We start from the raw sequence: 8,588 nt of genomic DNA, 5'->3' as shown, positions 1-8,588 counted from the left end.
GCAGGATGAAAGAAGGAAAGAAAATATCTTAGACTCCTGCTCAGATTGTGTGGTTAGTCCTCTCTGAAATCTCTCCTAATTTTATCTATCACAGAATCCCAATTATACTACATAGGAAATCCATACCACGCCGGTAAGATAAACCAGCTGGAGCGGAGCTTCCTTTGTGCCACTGCTTGTCTGGAAAGGTGGTAAGGCTGTCCTTGTCAGGGACCTTTAGACATGTGCTCATTCTTGGAAAGTCTCCCTTTGTACTTAAGAGTCTCTGGGGGAATGCTGGACTTTCACATGATTGACTGCTATTTGAGTCTCAGACCCAGTGGCTTGAAACTCATGCTGGGTACATGTGTGTGCATACCTAAAATCCTGAGAGGAGAATGAAAGAGAAGGGACTGCAGAGTGGCCATCCCTTGGGGTGGGGGTGGGGGGATTTCTCTCTCTGTCTCTCCAGCAAGCACACTCAGCCTATAGCAAAAAAATGTCTCTCTCTATTTTTTCTTTTCTTTTTTTTTTGAGAGAGATTTTTGCTATAGGGCCTGTGTATTTGCCGGAGAGGCAGAGAGACAGAAAGCAAGAAATCCATGGCCATGCTGCAATCTTAGGATTTTTGGTATGCACGCACACTGGCCCAGTGTGTTTTAAGCTGCTGGGTCTGGGACTTGAACTTTGGTCAACTATATGGGAGTAACCATTATACCATCTGGTGGTCCCTCAAAAATATCTCTTAAAAAAAAAAAAAAAAAAAAAGAGTCTCCAGACCAGCAGTTGGTACAATGGCTACATCGCTGGACTCCCCTGTAGTTGACTGTGGTTTGAGTCCCAAACCTGGTGGCTTAAACTCACACCGGGCACATATGCGTGCGTGCCCAAGATCCTGAGAAGAGAATGGAAGAGAAGGGATTGTGGCGTGGCCATCCTCCCTGGGAGGTGATTTCTCCCTTTCTGTCTCTCTGTCTCTCTCTTTCTGGCGCCCTATAGCAAAAACCTCTCCAAAAAAGAAAAAAAAAAAAGAGTACCAAGGTGCTAAAACCTGTGCAGAGGATTCTTGCTTAAATTATGAGTTGGGGATGTAATCAAGAGGAATAGTGTGGATATAGATCTTTTAAAGCTTTTCATGAATGTTGAATACAATGACCAAGCTGTACTTTTTACAAACAGAAGCTGAGGCCGTCTCTGGTCTTTCAGATCCCTTCTAGAGAGAAACAGTGGATGGAATTTTCCTCAGAGCACAAGTCTGTCAGGCCTGAGTGCAGTGGCATGCAGAAGCCCTGTTGCTGTTGCCTCCCTGCCAAGGTCAGTAATTCAGGCTTTGTGGTACTTAGAGCTATAGATTCTGTTTTAGAAAGACTTTTGGTGGACCTTGGGAGGATGGAAGAAATGCAAAAACTGTCCAGCTAAGTGTTACAAACCTCTGGGGAAGTTCTTTGGGGATTCGATACAAACGATCACAGAGAGACTCCCAGAATATCTAGAATTCTGTGAAGTTGTTTCTCTAACCTTTTCACATTCATTTTCAGACTAACTGGTTTAACTGCTATGTTAGTTCCTATTGCTGCTATGACAAATTGCACCAATTTAGGGGCTTACAACAGCATGAATTTATTATCTTAGACTTTAGGAAGTCTGAAGACTCAGATGGCTCTGCTGGCAGCGTTCCTTCTGGAGACTCTAGGGGAGCATCTGTTTCCTTGCCTTTTCCAACTTCTAGAGGCTGCCCACATTCCTTGGCTCACGGCCCCTTTAACCCATCTTCAAAGTCAGCTTAGCCTTATCAAATCTGTTTCTTTCACTGGTATTTGTTTCCATTGTCATCTTTGCTTGATTCCATCCTCCATGCAGCCACCTTATGAAGAGCCCTGTGTTTACCTCAGGCCCATCAGGATGGTACATGATAATCTCCCCAGCTGCAGATCTTTAATGTAATCACATCTGCAAGGTTCCCTTGGCATGTAAGGTGACACATTTACAGGTATAAGGACTAGGATGTGGAAATTTGGGGGGCCATTATTCCATCTACCACTACTGGCATCAAATTTGTCATCAATTATTAGGATTAGAATTGTATAAAAATGCAACGAAATCAAATTGTCACCCCTAGAAGCTTCCAGTGATCAAACTGGGTCCTTCAGGTAGGCTCCTGGTGAACCCTTGTGTAGGCCCCCTAGAACCAGGCTGATTATAATGTTCTCCTGCATTTATTTAACATTTATGCTTTTCCAAATTGAACATGGTTTGGTGCCTCTGACTATAACCTTGTGAGGAAGGCAAGGTGAACAAACTTACCCTCCACCCCTACCCCCCTGGTATTAATTTCAGGTGGTGGTTGTAACACATTACCAAAAACTAGAATCTACTCTTCCATAGTCTGAAGTCGAGAAGTCTGCAATCGATGTATTGGCAGGGCTGTGCTCCCTCTGGAGGCTCTAGGGAAGAACTCTGTCTTGCTTTTCTAGCTTCTGGTGGCTCTCAACACTCCTTGGCATTCCTCCTCTTGCAGTCACGTCACTCTAGTCTTTGTGTTGGTTATTCCATGGCCTTCTCTCGGTGTGCTTGTGTTTTTGTTTTTGCTTTTTCTTATTATAAGAGCACAGTCACATTGAACTTAGGACCCACCCTAATCCAGTATGATCTTAGCTTGATTACTCTTATTGTGTAGTCAGAAAAGTCGTGACCCATTTTTGCATAGAAAAACATGAAAACATATATCATGACTTTTACAACAACTAAATATTTCTTTTTTTCTCTCTTTTCTTTTCTTTCTTTTTCTCTTTCTTTCTTTCTTTCTTTCTTTGGAGAGGTTTTTGCTATAGGGAGCATGCACTTGCCAGAAAGACATAGAGAGACAGAGAGATAGAAAGCAAGAAATCATCCCTGCGGGGGGATGGCCACTCCACAATCTCTTCTCCTCCATACTCCTCTCAGGATCTTGGACATGCACACACACACGCCCAGTGTGAGTTTTAGCAACAGGGTCTGGGACTTGAACTGCAGTTGACTACGTGGGAGTCCAGCGATGTAGTCATTATGCCATCTGCTGATCCCGACAATTAAATATTTCTAAATAAAGTTACACTTACAGACTCTGGTGGACATGAATTTTGGGGGTAATGGTATCTAACCAGGTATACTTGCCTTTTATAAAAAGACCCTGAGGACCAGAAAAAATCAGTGCGCAGTAAGAGACACCCTTTGGGTTTCTGGCCTCAGGGTTCCAGGCTTTTAGAAGGACTGGGATGGTACAACCTCCTTCCCAACCTACTCCCCAGAGATCTTGAAGTAATACAGATGACTTTGATAGGAAATGCTTTAAGCCACTTCTCTTTAACAAGCAACTTGCTATAGTCAAGGGAATGCTGCATAATAGCAAAGTGGTGCCAAACCCTCTCCACAGTAGGGCTGAGTACAGTCATGCAGTCAAAGGAAAGCAGCAGGCACAAACCTATAAGGGAGTCCCACTTCCCCATCCCTTAGACAGAAAGCCCGGGAAGAGAGTGTAGACCAGAGCTGACCAGATCTGATTACTGGCCAGGCTCCCTCTAAGGAAGAAATACTGTCCCAGAGCCCTCTGGGCGGGCACTAGAATTACCCCGTTTTCTCTCTGGAACCAGTGTCAGCCTTTCCTCAACACTCAGTTCTTTCTTTCTCTGAAATGGCAACACCAGGAGAGGTAAAAGAGGCTAAAATTTGTCATGCCCGCACTAGGACTCAGTCAGTGCCACCCTCTACCTGTGTAATGTTGATTACTTAACATCTTTGCACCTCAGTTATGGAGAATGGGAATAAAAACATTATCTTTACCAGAGGGTTATTGGAGGATTAAATGCATCAATTATATAAAGGGCAGTGCCTGCTCGCAGTGATGGCAGCCATTATCATTACTACCCTGAAGGAGAACTATTCCAGGCTTTTGAGTCTATTTTTCATGTATGTGTGGGTAGATTCACCAGCTACAGGAAGTGCTCCAGGCATACACAGGTTGTCCTAGGTACAATTGTCATTGCTGGTTTGCTGAGGCATGGCTTGTTAGCTCTGATGGAAACCAGAGATTCAAGGATTCCAGGTGCCAGTGAGGAGCTCACCCTTGCTGGGCTGACTACCTGCCTCTAGATTGAGTTAGTGATTGCAACACCCCCAGATCTGCTCCAAGTCCACATTTATCTCTGTCCATATGTGCCGTGAGTCCCAGGTACATCCTTGGTTGCAGAAATTAGATTACCTTTGGGACATAAACTACTCTTCTCAGACAACTTATCGAGACCTTCAGCTGCCTATAATGAAGTAGAAATTCTCCAACGTAGATGAAGGGTGACAGATTGAGGGAGTAAGACAGAAATTATATGTTGCCAAACGGATCTAACATGTAACATTTTCATCTGAGTTTCTTATTTATGAAGCTTAAATGAAATGTTCAATAATTTACAACGGAATCATCTTCTCCCCGAAAACTGCAGAGCAGAATTTAAAGCACTCCCTTTCCAGGCTTTCTGTCTAGGGGATGGGGAAGTGGGACTCCCTTGTAGGTTTGTGCCTGCTGCTTTCCTTTGATTTTCAGCAGCTTTCTTCCTGTGCTACAAGTGAGTTGTTGCTCTTTGCCAGCAGGTAAAATACAGTTCTGCAGGAAAAGAAAATGTGTAGCCGAGGCATATCCAGCCCACTTATATATTAGCACTCTAAGTACTCCCAGGGATGTATCACTTTTTTACAATCCCATTTCTTTCTATCAATGCTCCCTTTATCTTTCCGTCCAACTCCTGCAAAAGGCAGCTCTCTTTCTTAACCATAGCTCAGAAAATTTGTCCCATAGGAACCCACCACTCTCCTTCCCTTATAGAACTTCCTTTGTGCAGCTTCGAGGTTGATGCCTTTCCTCTACTTGTTCACCTCACACTCATTATTCTCTGAGTCCCTGAAAGCACACAGTTCAACTTCTCAACAAATGGTGAGGACTTTCTTTGTGCTGGTACAAGGTTGTGTGCTGGGGATAGCAGGGTGAGTTGAACAGACATCACTCTTGCCCTTTGGGGGATGAAAAGAAATCTGTACTGAAAAGGTAAATTAATTATTTATTGAACACCCATAGTATACCAAACACTGAGCTGACAGCAATAGCTAATTGGGAAAAATAATGAAGAAGGGAGAGAGAAAGAAAGGAATAAAGAATGTAGGAAAATTCTTCAGTGTTTGATGGCGAAGAGTACCATTATAACCATAGCTTCTTAGTGATTCATACATGTTATTGAATTCCCCTGCAGCTCTGCTGGAGGAGTATTGGTGATGAGCAGAGGCTCAGAGAAGGCCATTCCTTGACCAAGGTGACAAAGTTAGTAAGCAATAAAACTAGGTTTAGAATCTAAGTCCTTTTTCATTCTAATACATCACCCACCGCATGGTCCCTAACCCTGAGACTTACATGTGAGTAGGGAGGAGGTGAGTAAACAAGTTCAGGGAGAGGAATAAGCAAATTGATATTGGAGAGTAATTTAGCACTACTTTGTGGACTGTTAAGAGTCATTTCTAAGAGGATGAGATCAGTATAGGATGGAGCAGCCAACGAAGGCTTTCTAGAGAGGGCGTTAAGTTGAACCTTGAAAGCTAACTAAGATTAAGAAAGGTGGAAAGAAGGAAATATGGAGTTCTCTAGTGGTCAGAGTGGGTCATGTGAGCAGTAATAGACTAGGGTTAGACAAGAATAGGGCTAGAAAATTCTCACCTACACTGCAAGGACCCTGGTGATAAAGGCAGAATGATCCACTTCCTCAGTTCAGGAAAACTATTTTAACTATTCAATGCTTGCTACTGGTAGTGGGAAAGAAGAGGGAGAAGAAACCTTAAGAAAAATATTGCAGTCTCTTATCAATAAAACCATGACACTTGGGTCTGTAGGCTTGATTTGAGTTCCCAGGGGAATGGGAAAATATGGTCCCTTCCCATGTCTAGATCCCTAGGCTCGTCTCCCAAGTATCTGTGAGGCTCAAGTCTACCAAAGTGGGATTGGGATTAGGGATTTGGCTGCTCCCCCACAGCCCTGTGCACTGAACATCTGCTTTCACAGAAAGGGCAAACTGTGACTCTTTTCCCAGGGGGCTTGCAGTGAATCTCTTAGTTTTTATAGAAGTTACGTTATTATGCCATTATTATTAGTTTTCATGTTGGTCTTTTCACTAGACTCTTGGGTCTTTGGGTCAAAGGACTTCATTTTTTTAACAGTATGTAGCTTAGTGAAAAAATACATGAGGCACAAAAGCAGCATGGTGGTGGTGGTGGGATGATGAAGAGTGTTGGGAGGACTTCCACAAAAGGCTACCTGGATTGGGTTTTGAAGGATCTGTGTACATGTGGTTGCAGGGAGAGCATCCCAGGAAACAGCACATATAAAAGCAAGTCTGGCAACATAATTCACAAAAAACAGGGACCTCATGACCTCATGTTGGGTTCTTCATAAAGAAACCTTCCAATATTCAAGGTTTTATAGATTGGGGAGATGTTTATAGCAGAGGAATTTGGAGATACAAGGTTTTATAGATTGGGGAGATGTTTATAGATGAAGAACTTCTGAGAATCCCTGAAATCACACCAGACAGGAAACAACCTGCTTTTCATTCAATGGAGATTGGAGCTCCCTGGCTCCCTACCCCTACCACTGTCTTCTCAGGTATTGGTGGTGCTCCTTCAGGGTTCCTTGAATAAGTCAGACTTTCCAAGATATGTCCTTGCTTTTATGGGTATGGATGATAGTCAGGTATCAGGAGAAGCAGTCAATTGAATCATGCTTTATGGAAGTGACTGACCCAACAAACCTTATTTAAAAAGAAAAATAATACTAAAGGGCATCCTCAGATGAAACTTTCTCATTGCCAATGCAACTAATGAGAAACATAGCTCATCACTTCTGCCCTATAGGAATGTTCTGGTTCTAGGTCATTACTTGTTAACAAACACTTTCTGCTCAGGAATCAAAGTAGAAGCTGAAACGTTCCCACCTGGCTTTTCTCCTAGTCTGATTTGCCCCAGCCTTTCAACATAAATAAAGGCCAGATACAGAGGTGTCCAACTCTGGAGGAGGAGGTGTGCCTTTTCTCCTCTTTCACTTGAGTCTTCGCAGCCCACTCCCCACTTTTCTTCCCCCAGAAGGCAGTTTAGAGGTTGTCTTACTAGTATGACCACGTGGGGTCACTGTGACTTCACCCAAAGGAGGCTGGCTGAACACAGACTGGCCTTGGCAACCCTCAGCCCTGTGCCTGGACCCTCCTCCTCAGAAGAGACCACAGGCTTCCAAGGCCTGGCACTGGGCTTGTGTTTGTGCCCTGGCACGTCCGGGGAGTGCAGACAGGGTGAAGTACACATCAAGTGCCTTGGTCAGTGCTGATTTGCCAGCTGGACCAGGGTCTTGGACTTCATGGAAAATCCTGTGGACAGCACATCGCTGCCTTTGCACCCTGATGAGCCCACTTCTCACACCACACCTCCATTTGAGACCCAATGGAGTGGGCTTTGGAAGGTGGTCACAATTCGGTGTGATCTCACAGCCAGAGGCCTTGAAGGTGGCAGCCTACATAGCCTGCTTGGGACATGCTTGCAAACACCAGCCTATGTACCTATGTGTGTGTGTGTGTGTGTGTGAGAGAGAGAGAGTGGGTCTGGCATGTGAGTGCCATGCACGTGGTATGTGTGTGAGAGTCTGTGAGAGTGTGCATGTATATGAAAGTGTGAGTGTGTATTTGTGTGTATGGGGATATGTGCATATGTGAGTGTATAATGTGCATGTGTATGTGAATAAGTGAGTGGGTCTTGTGTGACTGACTGTCTTTGTTTTGGGGAATTTTATGTTGTGTCAGGTCTATAGCAATCTCCAAGCCCTGGGTTTCCTGAGTCCTGCTGGTAGTTTTTCTGATCAGCAGCTTGGTGGGAGATGGGGTTGCCGCACTGTGAGAGAGGCAGCTGGTCTGGTTAGAAGTGCCAGTCAGAGGCACCTGGGCAGACAGGTGGTGCCCCAGGGCAGTCCCTGTGGGCTGGGTTAGAGCACGGTGTTCATGTGGCCATGTGTGCCAGCACCTTTTGCCTTGTTTCCTGGTCACAGATCCTCAAGGGTGAGCTTCTGTCCACAAGAGTGTAGACGGCTGAGGACAAGCCCCTTCCTGCTCCTGGTGAAACTGCAGGCACTGGCCTGATGACAGAGTGGAGGAGTCCCCTCACACACACAGGCCAGACAAGTATTTACAATTTGCAGGAAAGCTGTTTTTTGATCAAATTCCTGTCAGATACTGAGAATCTCCATCCCTGCCTCCACTAGGAGTTTTCTAGAAAGTTTACTGGGTTTTGTTGCCATAGCAGAGTGGTGTTGCCAGCCCGTTACCTGGTGCCAAATTCTAACCTGGAGGATCCTTGATGAGCCTGTAGGGTGTGTGATATTTGGGACCCTGGTACAGCACCTAGACCAGGTGGACATCATCAGGCTAAGAGGCTGAGCCTAAAACGTGTATCATTAAGGACATAGAAGCCACGAGTGGAGGAAAGTATCACCGCAGACACGGAGTCTGTTGTTCCGAAACAAATCTGATCTCCAGAGGGAATTCTCTGGGATTTGCCTA

General features: G+C 44.7%; 1 protein-coding gene across 1 annotated transcript in view; it reads right to left on the bottom strand.

Annotated features, from left to right (window-relative positions):
• The window catches only part of TNR (tenascin R), a 97,455-nt gene that overhangs the window by 53,708 nt on the left and 35,159 nt on the right, over positions 1-8,588 (bottom strand). The gene's annotated exons all lie outside the window — the stretch shown is intronic.

Source organism: Tupaia chinensis, unplaced genomic scaffold, assembly GCF_000334495.1.
Source record: "Tupaia chinensis unplaced genomic scaffold, TupChi_1.0 Scaffold000369_1, whole genome shotgun sequence".
NCBI classification, from domain to species: Eukaryota; Metazoa; Chordata; class Mammalia; order Scandentia; family Tupaiidae; genus Tupaia; species Tupaia belangeri.
The sequence above is the reverse complement of the archived record's forward strand: the minus strand, read 5'-3'. Positions and strand labels throughout refer to the sequence as shown.